This window comes from Hyaena hyaena, unplaced genomic scaffold (assembly GCF_003009895.1).
Source record: "Hyaena hyaena isolate Hyena2069 unplaced genomic scaffold, ASM300989v1 scaffold_220, whole genome shotgun sequence".
NCBI classification, from domain to species: Eukaryota; Metazoa; Chordata; class Mammalia; order Carnivora; family Hyaenidae; genus Hyaena; species Hyaena hyaena.
The window spans coordinates 1,779,556-1,793,156 of NW_024080852.1; positions in this window are offsets into that span (position 1 = coordinate 1,779,556).

The window sequence follows — 13,601 nt, forward strand, 5'->3', positions numbered from 1 at the left end:
TGTACAGAGATGGCAAGTATGGGCGTCAGCCGTGAAGTCCTCAGACCCTGGGAGCGTGTGGTGGACGGGTCACCTGCCCTGTGGTGGAACGGGCTGCCTATGCTGTACCTGCCCCTCTCCGAACACCAGCAGTACGTGTTCAAGAGGTAAGGACGACTGTAGCTCTTTCACTGAAGGATGTCCTTACGTATGGCCTGCTCCCTTGCTGTTGCTTGGCTGGCATCGCCAGGCTCGCGCTGGTTTCTGCTCCGCTCTTGGCATTCCAGGCTTCAGGAGCTGGCGTCCTTATTCTCTGCCCCTGGCCAGCTGACTTGGATTTCTTACCTCCTACGGAGTACCTGTGGCCTGCCCCTCACGCCCAGATTCCCAATGCGTCAATCTCCGCTGACTGCTATCAGAACCCTTTGCTGCAAAATGCCCACATTGATGCTACCTGACTTCCTCCACCCTGGCTCAATCCCACAGACCCAGGCCTTTGTGTAGACGTGAACTCGGTGGTCTTCACTTCCTACGCACTTACTCTGGGACTGATCTCTGGGACTGAGGTTTCTATTTCAGGTTCCTCTCTCCATAGACCTATCACTCACAGTAGCAACTAAAGTTGGCACAGCACTTTACGGTTTATACTGCACAAATATTATCTGATTCAACCTCCACAAACAACAATCCTTTGAGATAGGCATTTGTATATATATTCAGGCAAGAGAGATAATCTGCCAAAGTTGCAAAGACTTAGGGGCAGAGATAAAAACTAGAAACTAGGTTTTCTGACTCTAGACACTGTATTCTTCCCAGCATACACACTGCCCATAAAGCTTACATAGACTCAAAACCCAGTTATAAAAGTTTCCAAGACTCGGGGCACCTGGGTGGCTCAGGCAGTTAAGCATCCGACTTTGGCTCAGGTCATGATCTCATGATTCACGGGTTCAAGCCCCATGTCAGGTTCTGTGCTGACAGCTCAGAGCTGGGAGACTGCCTCGAATTCTGTGTCTCCCTCTCTCTCTGCCCCTCCCTGACTCGTGCTCCTCTCTCTCTCTCTCAAAAAATGAATAAACATTTAAAAAAAATTTTTTTTAATTTCCAAGCCTCATTCAAAGGCTTGGAGTTATATGTGAAAATCAAAGCAATCAGCTGAGTGAATTTAGAAGTTGATGACAATGTAGGAACGCCTGGGTGGCTCAGTCAGTAGAGCATTCAACTCTTGATTTGGGCTCATGTCATGATCCCAGGGTCGTGGGATGGAGCCCTGCGTCAAGCCCCACAATGAACTTGGAAGTCTCTCTCTCTCTCTCTCTCTCTCTCTCTCCCCATCTGCCCTTCTCCCCAGCTCACTCTCTCTCCCTCTCTCAAAAATAAAAAGAGAGAGAGAAGTTAATGACAATGTTAATCAATCAACTGTTACAATCAAGCTCCATGATACAACGTAAGATAAAAGAGAACAGATTAGAATAATGAAATAAAGGGGCGCCTGGGTGGCTCTGTTGGTTAAGCATCCAACTTCAGCTCAAGTCATGATCTCCCAGTCCGTGAGTTCAAGCCCCGCATCGGGCTCTGTGCTGACAGCTCAGAGCCTGGAGCCTGCTTCAGATTCTGTGTCTCCCTCTCTCTCTGCCCCTCCCCGATTTGTGCTCTGTCTCTCTCTAAAAATAAATAAACATTAAGAATAATAAAGTAAAATAAATAATAATAATAATAATAATAATAATAACAAAATAAATTCCAAGCCTCCAGTCTGGCCCTGCCCTCTCGCTCCTGAGGTTTCACACCTGCCTCGGCAGCTGGTATGCATAACTGCCTGGCCACGTGTAGCTCAGTATGCCCAGTTCTGACCTCAGCATCCTTTCCAAATCACTAGCTCTCTCCATGTACGTGGCTCCATTTCTGTAAAAGGCCTCAAGTATTCTCTATATGCAAAACCTCAGAATCCCATTTGGCCCACCCCTCACCCTTACCTGTCCCATTCAGTTATCTACTGACACCGAACATTCTCTCTGCGATTACTCCCCCACCCCACCCCCCACCTCCCTGTATGCGAGCTTTCTCTTCCTCTCTTACACCCACTGCTCAGATCCAGACTCTCCTAACTACCATCACACCCCCCACTGTAACCCCCCCCACCACCTTCAACTACTAGTCTTCTCCTTTACGTTTTCTGCTTTTTCGTTCCATCTTAAACTTACACCAGATGAATCTCAGTAACATGTGCCACTTTTTCTCTTTCAGAAAACCTTTTTGTGGCTCTTCATATACTTTAAGAGAAGATCAGTTCCTTCATCTGTGCTTCCTAAACTGTGAGCTGTGAAACACCAGTGTTCTGTGGACATGAATATGTCCTTCATTGGAAAAAGAAAAGAAACGACTGCTATCTATTATCATCTCATTTACATGCACTTTAGCTAAGAGCCCGTGTCTGTGACAAAGAGACCTGAAATTTTTGCTTAAAACTAACATTTTGGGGATGCCTGGCTGGCTCAACAGATGGTGTATGCGACTCCTGATCTTCAGGTTGTAAGTTCAAGTCCCATGGTGGGTGTAGAGATTAAAAATAAAATCTTAAAAAAAAAAAGAAAACAGCTAACATTTTCAAGATGCATCTTGACTACTGAACACTTTTTCCAATGAAAACGTATGAATATCTGATTGACACTAATGTTCCTCAGACACAGTTAAGACAGTCAGCACCTCACCACCACATCCCTTTCCGGACCTATCTTCCACCAACCCCTACCCTGTATGAATCCCTTTTGGCTCCTGACGAAGTCAGACCAAGTTCTACCTTTGAGTTCAACGCTATTCTTCCCTGACCACCCGAGAAGCCTGTTGAGAGCTCTAGACTCCACTCACTGCACTGGGAACTCCATTTCCAGGTTTTTGACACGGTTCTTCTGGCTTTATGAGATGTATCCCTCTTAATAAAAGATTCAAATATAGCATGAAAAATAACTTGATTTTATTTTGAGGGATTCTTACTGTAAATAAATGTATACATTAGAAAAAATCCTTTATTAAGTCACCCACCCTGATTTCTGATTTATATAGTTGGTTTGCTATAACTGTTGAACACTCCTATTTTTTGCACTGTTTACTGAAGGTACTGTCTGCAGTTCTGTGTGATTAATTATGTTTTATATCCCTTAATTATGTTTTATATCCCTTCAGATCTCTCCTACCAGGTTGGTCCATTTACCTCCAGTATTTATTTATCTTCTAGAGTCTTATGCTCAATAACTTAGGTTGATAACGATGATTCTTTTTTTTTTTAAAATATTTTTTAAGTAATCGCTACACCCAACATGGGGCTCAAACTCACAACCCCAAGATCAAGAAGCACGTGCTCTACTGACTGAGTGAGACAGATGTCCCTGATTATGAGGATTCTAAGGTTGCTCCAAGACTCGCTCAGAGACTTTCAAATGGCAAAGTCCTTATTACCCAAAATACAGATTTCACGTATAAGACCAAGAGTGCCTAAGAAAGGAATACTCTGCTTTAATTTAAGGAATAAGGCCTAGTCCTTAGTGGGGTATCTTAAAGCCACAAAGATTAAAGGAAACAAGAAACACCAGTAACAGAGTCCTTATTATATCCCTCTGCGACCACTGCTCCTTTTGAAGACTCACCTGGTACTCAAATATAACTAGAGAAGTACGTAAATCATGGTATAAAAGCAGAAAATATATCAGTGCATGCAGGTGCTTCGACATAAAATACGTGAATGCACTAAATTATTTGTGGGTGAAATTCTGGATTTGCTTTAAAACACTGTAGTGAAAACAAATGTCCAGAAGACATGAGGCAAAGAAAGATGAAACAAGATTGGCAAAATGATGGTTAGCTGTTGAGCTGGATAACTGATCATGATGAGGGCCTGTTCTAATACTCTCTGTTGTTACATGCATGTGAAACTTTCTATAACCGAAAGATATCAACTGTGTGGGTGCCTGGTGTTTATTAAAGAGGGAGGATGATGATGGTCCAAGTGCCTTGTTCATCAGGTCTGTACTAACATCAGCTTCTCTCATCCCACTGCCAGTAATCAGACGGACCCAGGATTCGCAATCACCCAGCCTGCGGTTACGTGCTATCATCACCCACGGGCTTCTGAAAAGGCCAACCCAGAATTAATTTCCATCAGGAGGAAGTATGTAAATGGAGCCAAGTTTCCTTCTCTTTCCTTTTTTTCCCTGACGTTCGTCTGTTCTTCTGCTTACCAGCCTACCTACTTCCCTGTCTTCTCACCCAACTGCTACCTGCACACATTCTGCCCTCTGTCAGTCTCGTGAGCCCTCGTAATATCTCACCTAACACTACAGATATCTCAGCTATGGACTGATACCAGGAATACGAACCTTCCATCTTTCTCTGCCTTTTTATGTCCTCTTGATTTCTCTCTGACAGTGTGACTGCTGACCTTGCTGCTATCCCAGCTCTGACCTTCTTCTGTGCATCTGATTCCAGGACCCTCCCAGATGGTGCCATCACAGGATGCTCACCATGTGGCTGTAAAGAGGCAGGGAGAGGCAGGGGAATGTGCGCAGAAAGGTGTAACAAAACTGAGAAAGTGCCCTATCATAAGCACGAAAGAAGTAAGAATTTCAAGGATATGGTGCTCAAAAGGGACAAAATGCTTAGAAAAAATCTATGGAGAATAAGCAGTTAGAAGGCGGCTTGGGTAACTAGGGAATCATTACCAACTGTGATGAGTTCAAAAATGATAGAAGTTGAGCTCCAGGAGCATAGAATTCAGGCAGGAAGGGGGCATGGGACAGACTGAAAACCTACCTAAGAATATATACAAGGATGAGAAGGAGAGACTTCTATAGAATCTTATACAGAAAAAAGTCCAAACTTGGGAGTTTTCAGGTAACTTTGGCAGACATGGGCATGTTTGAAGGAGACAGAAGCCACTGGAAAGAGAAAGGAGGAGGAATTTAGGGTGTCAGAAACCAAGAAAACACGGTCTGGGGACTGATCGAGAGGGATAAGGACGAACGTACACACATACTGAAGTGTCGGCCTTGTGGAGGAAGACACACCTCTTTTCTGAGACGGGAAGAATAAGCGGAGGAGGGCTCATATTTTAAGGAGATTTACTTTGAAAAAGCTATGATTTCTCTTCAATGGTTTCAAAGTCCTCAGCAAAAAGAAACAAAAAAGATGGTTAAGTGAGAGAGATAACATACGTAAGATACTTGTCCTCTCTCATAACTGTTAGATGTGCGGCAGTCCCTAGGGGACTCAGGAGCGCATGAGTGGTGGTGGCGAAGAACAGCAGCAAATGCTGGGCATCTACCACGTCCCGGGAGCGCCTCTAAGCTACGCAGCAGTGGTGGAAATGGAAGAACAAGAGAAGCAATAGTCAGCGAGGACCATCTGTTTAAGAATAAAATGAGCAGGGCCGCCTGGGCAGCTCCGTTGGTTAAGTACCCGACTCTGGATTTCAGCTCAGGTCATGATCTGCAGTTTGTGAGTTTGAGCCCCACATCAGGCTCTGCACTGACAGCGTGGAGGCTGCTTGGGATTCTGTCTCCCTCTCTCTCTCTGCCCCTCCCCAATCACCCTGTCTCTCTCTCTCTCTCTCTCTCAAAATAAATAAACTTTAAAACAGAATAAAATGAGAAGTAAGCTTGAGAAAAACAGGTCTGGCTGCCAGAGATGCTTAGAGATTTTGTCATCAAATGAGCAAGTTATTGTCAAGCATCTGTAGGAACTCACCTCAAGTTTGGCCAGGCACTGGTACTGGGAAGGGTTGGGAGGGGTCTGGGCAGAAAGGAAGCTGGGGGAATGGATGAACTGGAGTAAGTAGGCCATGAGGCTACACAAAGAAGGGTACAACCAGTCCGAAGGTTTAGTGGATGATATCTTACAGGAGGGCTGGTGAAACTTAAAGCATCTCCTTGCTGCTAGTTAAGCAAAGGGGTGGAAACGGTCAAGGAGGAGAAGTATGGCTAGTATATTAGTACGGACAGGGAAATCCGTAACGGGCTCTGCAGACTCGCCACATTTCAGGAAATATTATGTGACTGCAAGGAAGCTGGAAATATTGCACTCCTCCCCACATTGCTCAGTCTTTAATATGGGAAATCATAAAAGACGGTGAAGGCAATATCGGGAACGTAACAATAGTGACAAACATTTCTGGTGTGAACTGGTGATACCATAGCTCTTACATGTGAAGAGTGGATAATAAGGGAAGCAGCGATCATTACTTCAGAGAGTCAGCTACAGCCAATTGTACTCTTTTCTATTCCAACCGATTTCAGGAAAGGAAGAACAGAAACTAAGTCTTACAGAGTGAGGCAAAAATCAAACTTGACCATAATCACTCTGTGGCACAACAGCATTTGTCAGTCATGCGTGGTCCCACTTTTCATGTTCTTATATTTAATACAGTCTTAATGTTATATTCAAGTACTCACTTGTGTGTTTAATTAGCATACCAGGTATTGAGCTGCATTTATTTTTTCTACTCACCATTATATTTTGAGATTTGTTCATGAAAACATACTTAATTCTAGTTCTTACTTCTAACCCCTGCCCAGTATTCCATTATTTGCATATAGCACATTTTCGATCCTTTTCTTTACTATTGGACATTCATAACATTTCCAACGCTGCCCGTTCACACTATGCTGCAGGGAACTCCTGAGAGCTTGTGTTTCTATATCTCCAGAAGAGGGTGTGCGGGGCATATGCTTCTATGCGAAGACACAGAAAATGAACATTGGTGCAATGCCACCAACACTACTAAGTTCTACCGCAGTGAGTGTGCTCCTTTATCTCGCCATCACAGTCCACGAGGGCTCCCATTTCTCCACAATTTCGCCAGTCCTTTATTATTATCTGGCATTTTAGCTAATGCCAAACTGATAGTTATAAATGAGCTTCTCATATATTCTTGCTGGGTTTTTTTTACACTGAATAGTTTGCTTAGAGTCTCGTGCGAGATGTGGTGCTCAATGTTTTACCACAAGTAGATGGGGTTGGCGGGTATAGCCTCAAAGTCACATGTGGGATAGATGTTGCTTCACGAACTAAGGTATAACGATACTTCCAAAGGGGTCACATATATTTATTATTGAACTTCAGAAAACAAGGGGAGAAAGTTGAATGAATTATGCCTTCCAACAAATTACAACTAGCTGCTGTGAAAAGCATTTGTCTCTGAGCAGCCTAAGGAACACAGAATCAATGCAAGATAAATGTGAGCCAACACATGCTCTCTGAATGTGAGGCCAGCTTGTTACTTTCCAATGGCTTTTCCTGGAGTCCCACCTAGTCTGATTAATGACTTTTATTTAAATCCCTTGAGAAATGGGACAATTTTGCTTTCGTTTCTTGGCAAAAGATAGCTTGATCTTGAAAGGCTAGTGTGAAGACAAGCCTAAAAAGAAAGCCAAGGATCCACATCATAGCAGCGACGATGGAGAAAGTAAAAAGAGATTGCATGATCGTTTAAACATTATTATCTGACAAAAACGATGTTGACAACCTCTTCAATTACTTATTACCCATTCAAACTACTCTCTTTATAAACAGCTCAACCACATCTCTATTTTCCTTGGTTTTTAAAACTTGTGGAATTTCCTTACAGAACCATAACTTTTTGATATTACTGATGCAAGTATCACTTCCTGGACTGTGCTGTCCTTTGTTAGCCAAAATATTTATTTTTATTGTAGTCTACTCTGTCAATCTTTCTCAAGGATTGTGTATTTTATATCTTTTCAGTATATCTGGAGCCTCCACTTGATTTTTCTTCATATCATAAACCTACTTCTCTGAAACATTTGTTTGAAAATTAAAGCATTTTCCACTGATTTATGATGCATCACCACCATTCACCAACTGAGCGTGAAAATACGTATCCGTGTTTGTGGACTGTCAATCTTGTGCTGTTGGTCCATTTATTTTTATACAAATATCAATGCATTTCACTAATTATTGCTTGTCAATCTTGTGCTGTTGGTCCAGTTATTTTTATACAAATATCAATGCATTTCACTAATTATTGCTTTGCAGTGTATTTTAGTATCTAGGAGGGTTCCTCATCTTCTCTCCTCCCCAACTTAGTTCGAATTTTCAAATTTTTACTAGCTATTTTGGAGCCTTTACTTTTTATCTATATTTTTAAATGAATATATCAGTTTGCCTCATGATTCCTGTTGTAATTGTTATTCAAATGCACTTAACACATTCCAAAGTTGGAAAAACTGGCAGTTTTACTAAGTCTTCCTACTCACGAACACAGTATATTTCTATATTTATTTGGATTCTCTTTCTTGTCCTTTACCAGAGTTTTATACTTGTCTTCATAAAGCCGTTGATTTTCTTATATTAATTCCTACTTATTTGATGGCCTGTGTTGCTACTATAATGGTATCCTATTTTTTAAATTATATTTTAAATTGATTATTGAGCCTTATTTACTTTTTTTTACTGAGCCTTATTTACTTTTATATATTGATCTTATATTGGGAAATCTTGCTGAACTTTATTTGTGTGACTAGTTTGCCCATTAATTCTCTTGGATTTTAAATGTAAATTACCATCAGCAAATAATTACAATATATCCTCTTTTATTTATTTTTTTAATACTTTATTGTCACGTTGGTTTACATGTAACACCCAGTGCTTATCCCCACAAGTGCCCTCTTCCATGCCCATCACCCCTCTTCCCTTCCTCCCCCACCCCCATCAGCCCTCAGTTTGTTCTCAGCATTCAAGAGTCTCTCATGGTTTGCCTTCCTCCCTCTCCCCCACCATTTCCCCCCTTCTTCTCCCCCATGGTCCTTTGTTAAGATCCTCCTAATCCTCCTATATGTGCAAACATATGATATTTGTCCTTCTCTGCCTGACTTATTTCGCTCAGCATAACACCCTCAAGTTCCATCCATGTTGCTACACATGGCCAGAGTTCATTCTTTCTCATTGCCATGTAGTATTCCATTGTATAGATGAACCACATCTTCTTGATCCATTCGTCCGTTGATGGACACTTAGGCTCTTTCCATGTTTTGGCTATTGTGGAGAGTGCTGCTGTGAACATTGGGGTACATGTGACCCTATGCATCAGCACTCCTGTATCCCTTGGGCAAATTCCTAGCAGTGCTATTGCTGGGTCATAGGGGAGTTCTAGTGTTAGTTTCCTGAGGAACCTCCACACTGTTTTCCAGAGGGGCTGCACCAGTTTACATTCCCACCAACAGTGTAGGAGGGTGCCCGTTTCTCCACATCCTCGCCAGCATCTAGAGTCTCCTGATTTGTTCATTTTTGCCACTGTGACCGGCGTGACGTGGTATCTCAGTGTGGCTTTCACTTGTATTTCCCTGTATATCCTCTTTTATATCAGTTGCTATTTTCTTTCCTTTTCTATTGGTTAGAATCACCACTACTATTCTGGTAAGCACAATTTACACAAAGTGTATGTCTTGTTCCCAACCTTAGAAGAAGTACCTCATATTTACCCATTAAATACATCTGCTGTAAACTTTTTGTGTATTGGCTGGGTTTCATTAGATTATAAAGTTCCTACTTCTAACTTCAAAGAATTTTCACCATTTTTTTTCACGTATACTGACTCTCTTTTCCTTTGGTCAACTGTTATGACAGTGAATCATAAATTTTCTGAAGCTGAATCATCCCACTCTTCCTGAGAAAATTGTCACTTGGTAAAAATGTTTTTTAAAAAATGTTCAGTATCCTTAGATAACATTAAAAAAAGCTTTCATCTAAAAAATTAGTGTATACATTTCATATAAATGAGAATTATTTTAGTCTAGGTTATGCAAACATAAAATGAGTTGGGCAAGTTTTCTTTTTGTTTAATTTTCTGCAAAAACATTAATATATGGGGATCATATGACCCTTGAAAGTATGGTAATACCCATCTTTAAAACTTTATTAATTTTTTAAAATGTTTACTTATTTGTGAGGAAGAGAGAGACAGAGCATGAGAGGGGAAGAGGCAGAAGAAGGAAACACAGAATCTGAAGCAGGCTCCAGGCTCTGAGATGTCCGCACAGAGCCCAACATGTGGCTCAAAACCACGAGCTGTGAGATCATGACCTGAGCTGAAGTTGGATGCTTAACCAACTAGGCCACACAGGTGCCCCAAAATTCATGATCTCTTTAATAATAATTCAATGTCAGTGATTATAAGTCTATCCAACTCTTCTTTCTTCTTAAGCTGACTAGGCTTTTATTTTCATATACGGGTCCACTGTATCCATAAATGCTTCTTAATAATATGTTTTTACTATCTTTAATCTCTATCTTACCTATTTTATGTTTTTATTTTTTTTAATTCATTTGTATCTTTTCTCATTTTTCATTGGTGAAAATTCCAGAAATTTATCCATCTTCTTAGAATTTTTAGCGAGTTAACTGAAGGTTTGGGTTACATTCTATTTAGTTTCTTTTCTAGGCCTTTGATTTCCATATGTATCATTATAATTTATTTTGTAGGGTTTACTCTACTGCTCTTTTTCTAACGTCAACATTTCTACCAAAAAAAAAAAAAAAAATGCAAAGCCCCATGAGAAATTAACTTCTCTTCCTCAGGGCCACAGATATTCATCAAAGTCAATAATTTCACTAACCTCTTCTCCACTGAAGTCACTGTGGAGACTAAAGGCAGGATTCTCTCACCAGCTGATCTGCAATCGGATGACAAATGGGTGAGGAATGCGGAGATGATGTAAGTATTTCCAGTCTCCGTTCAAACACAGATCCCACATGGTTCCAAGTCTGAGAAAAGTCCCAGCAGCCCTCTGAGAGGAGACAGAGGCACCACCACCCTGAGGAATCCCTAGGCCCAAGGAGAGAATTCCCTGTGTTGACACAACTCTTCAAATCAAGCCAGACTCCGGCCAAAGAAAACACTATGTAAAAACCCCAAACTCCTTTGTCAAGGGTAACCTTTGCTTTAGTGCAGAGTTTACACATCCTGAAAATGACGTCCAAGTTCTTCTTGGCGCCGGTTCCAAAATTCTGAACCATGACCACACTGCTGTTTGCAAATGACATCATCACATCTGCAAGTCCTGATGACCAAGGAGGCCTGTTCAGACGGAGTCCCTTCCCAACTGCCTCGCACCTTACTGGGAAACTGTGCACACAGGAAGAATGGGAAATGGGAAGGCACTCTACATTCTGAAAGCTCAGCGCCAGGGAAGGCAGGGGATTGGGTGCAGAGTTCTATGCTGGAAATTATGTTGATCATGGCTTTTCAATATAATATTCATTGTCAAGTCACATTTACTCAGCACTTGGAGTTTACAAAATGTTTTCATAAGTAAGATCTCATTTAAAATCTCAAGACAGCTTTTCCTGTGTCAACCACAGCTCAGTGTAAAACGGTTTTTTAAAAGAATTAGAGGCACTTAGGTAGCTCAGTTGACTGACTCTTGATTTTGGCTCAGGTTATGATCCCACGGTGGTGGGGCTGAGCCCTGTGTTGGGTTCCGTGCTGGGCTTGAAGCCTGCTTGAGATCGTCTCTCTCCCTCTGCCCCTCCTCCATTCATGCTCACTTCCGTGTATGCACTCTCCCAATAAATAAATAAAGAGGGGAGAGAGAGAGAGAGGAAGCAAGTACAGACAACTGTTGAAGAATTTTTCCGACTACATAAAAATGGGAGTTAGATGAAAAAAATGGGATCAAGAGAGACTTTCTCTAAGACAGGAGAAATATCAGTTTGTTTAAATCCACTTACAGGAGGAATCTGAACAGTCTAAGGCAGAGAAGAGAAAGCAATCGTGGCTGCCAGGGGCTGGAGGGTGGGGGGACTGGGGAGCTGTCATTCAAAGGGCACTGGGTTTCAGTTACGTAAGATGAGTAAGTTCTAGAGATCTGCTGTGCATCATGCCTACAGATTACAATACAGCACTATGCATTTCGATTGTTGTTAAGAGGGTGGATCTCATGTTAAGTGTTCTTACACTTAACAAAAAACAAAAGGGAAACAGGAAACTCTGGGAAGTGCTGGATATGTCTGTTCCCTTCACTCTGGTGATGTATCACGGGTGTTTGCATATGACGCGGATCACCAAATCCGTACGCGTAAAGTGTGGGCAGTTCTTTGCACTCCATTATACCTCAGTGAAGCTGTTAAAGATAAAGTCTTAAAACAATCTACTAATTAGACACAGACTGTGGTACTATTTTTATGTATCAGTCATGTGAACCAAAGCTTGGACAAAGTGAATTCCTTCCTAAAGTATACATGCAAACAAACAGGGTAAATTTGGGGAGTGCCTGGTGGCTCAGTCGGTTGGGCATCCAATTCTTGATTTAAGCTTAGATCATGATCTCACAGTTCATGGGTTCATGAGATCTGATTGGGATTCTTTCCCTCTCTCTGTCTCTCTCTCCCCCCTCTCTGTGCCCCTCCACTGCACTCTCTCCCTCTCCCAAAATAAATGAACTTAAAAAAAATTTTTAAGGTAAGTTTGGGACAAGAACCCAGAATTTTAGAATCCAGAATTTTGTTTCCAAATCTTTCCTTCTCCACTGGGTTTGAATTCTGCCCTCACTTCCAGCCTATGATGTAACTCCTTACATTTTATGAAGAATGCTTCCTGTTCAACTATCATGAAACCCTCCACAGCACCTTTAACATAAGAAATGTGTAGGGATTAAGGTAATTGTTTATTATCAATTGGGGAAATCATTCTACTCAATCATGGAATTATTTTCCATGTAAATCTTCTATAAGATGGAGATGTGCACCCTGGGAGGTAGGCAGAACACAAGTATATAATTTCCTTGGCAGAAAAATGGAGGCCACTGGACCATACCTCTCTGTAGACCCCCTTTCCAGCTTCTCATCTTCCTAAACTCCTAACACTGGAGTAACCCAGAGCTCAGTTTGGAGAACCCTTTCTTTTCTCTAACTATACTCATTCCCATGCTAATCTCACCCAGTTTCATGACCTTGAATACCACCTGTAGCTGACAACTTCAAATTTATCCATCTAAGTGGGACCTCTCCCATGAACTCCCATGAACTTGACAAATCCACGTGGATATCTAGGTGTTTCAAACTTAACATACACCGCCTCTGAACTACTGATCACGCCTTCCTCCCCCAAACTCGCTCCACCTAAGGCCTTCCTCATCTCAGGTAATGACACCTTGATCCTTCCTGTCACTCAGGCAGAAAAATAAAGCCATTCTGACCCCTCTCTCACCACACCCCATATCCAACCAGTCAGAAAATTTTGCTGGCTCTTCATTTAAAATATATTCAGAATCCAACCGTGTCTCACCACTTCTACAGCTCATCTAACCCAAGTCGTATTTTCCCTCAAGTGGATCACTGTAATGGTGATCACCCTGGTCCCCTACAGTCTATTCTCAACAAGGAGGCCAGAGGGATCCTTCTGTAGCATTCTGGTGCTCGAGGCCTCCAGCGGCCCCACCTCACACAGAACAAAAGCCAAATTGCCATCATCGCCCGTAAGGCACCACCTCCTGACCACCCACTAATTTTCTGACCTCATCTGCCAACTCTTCTATCCTCACTGACTCCACCCCGGCTACACTGGCCTCCTCACTGTGCTTCAAACACGCCTCACTGCACTCCACTCAGGACCT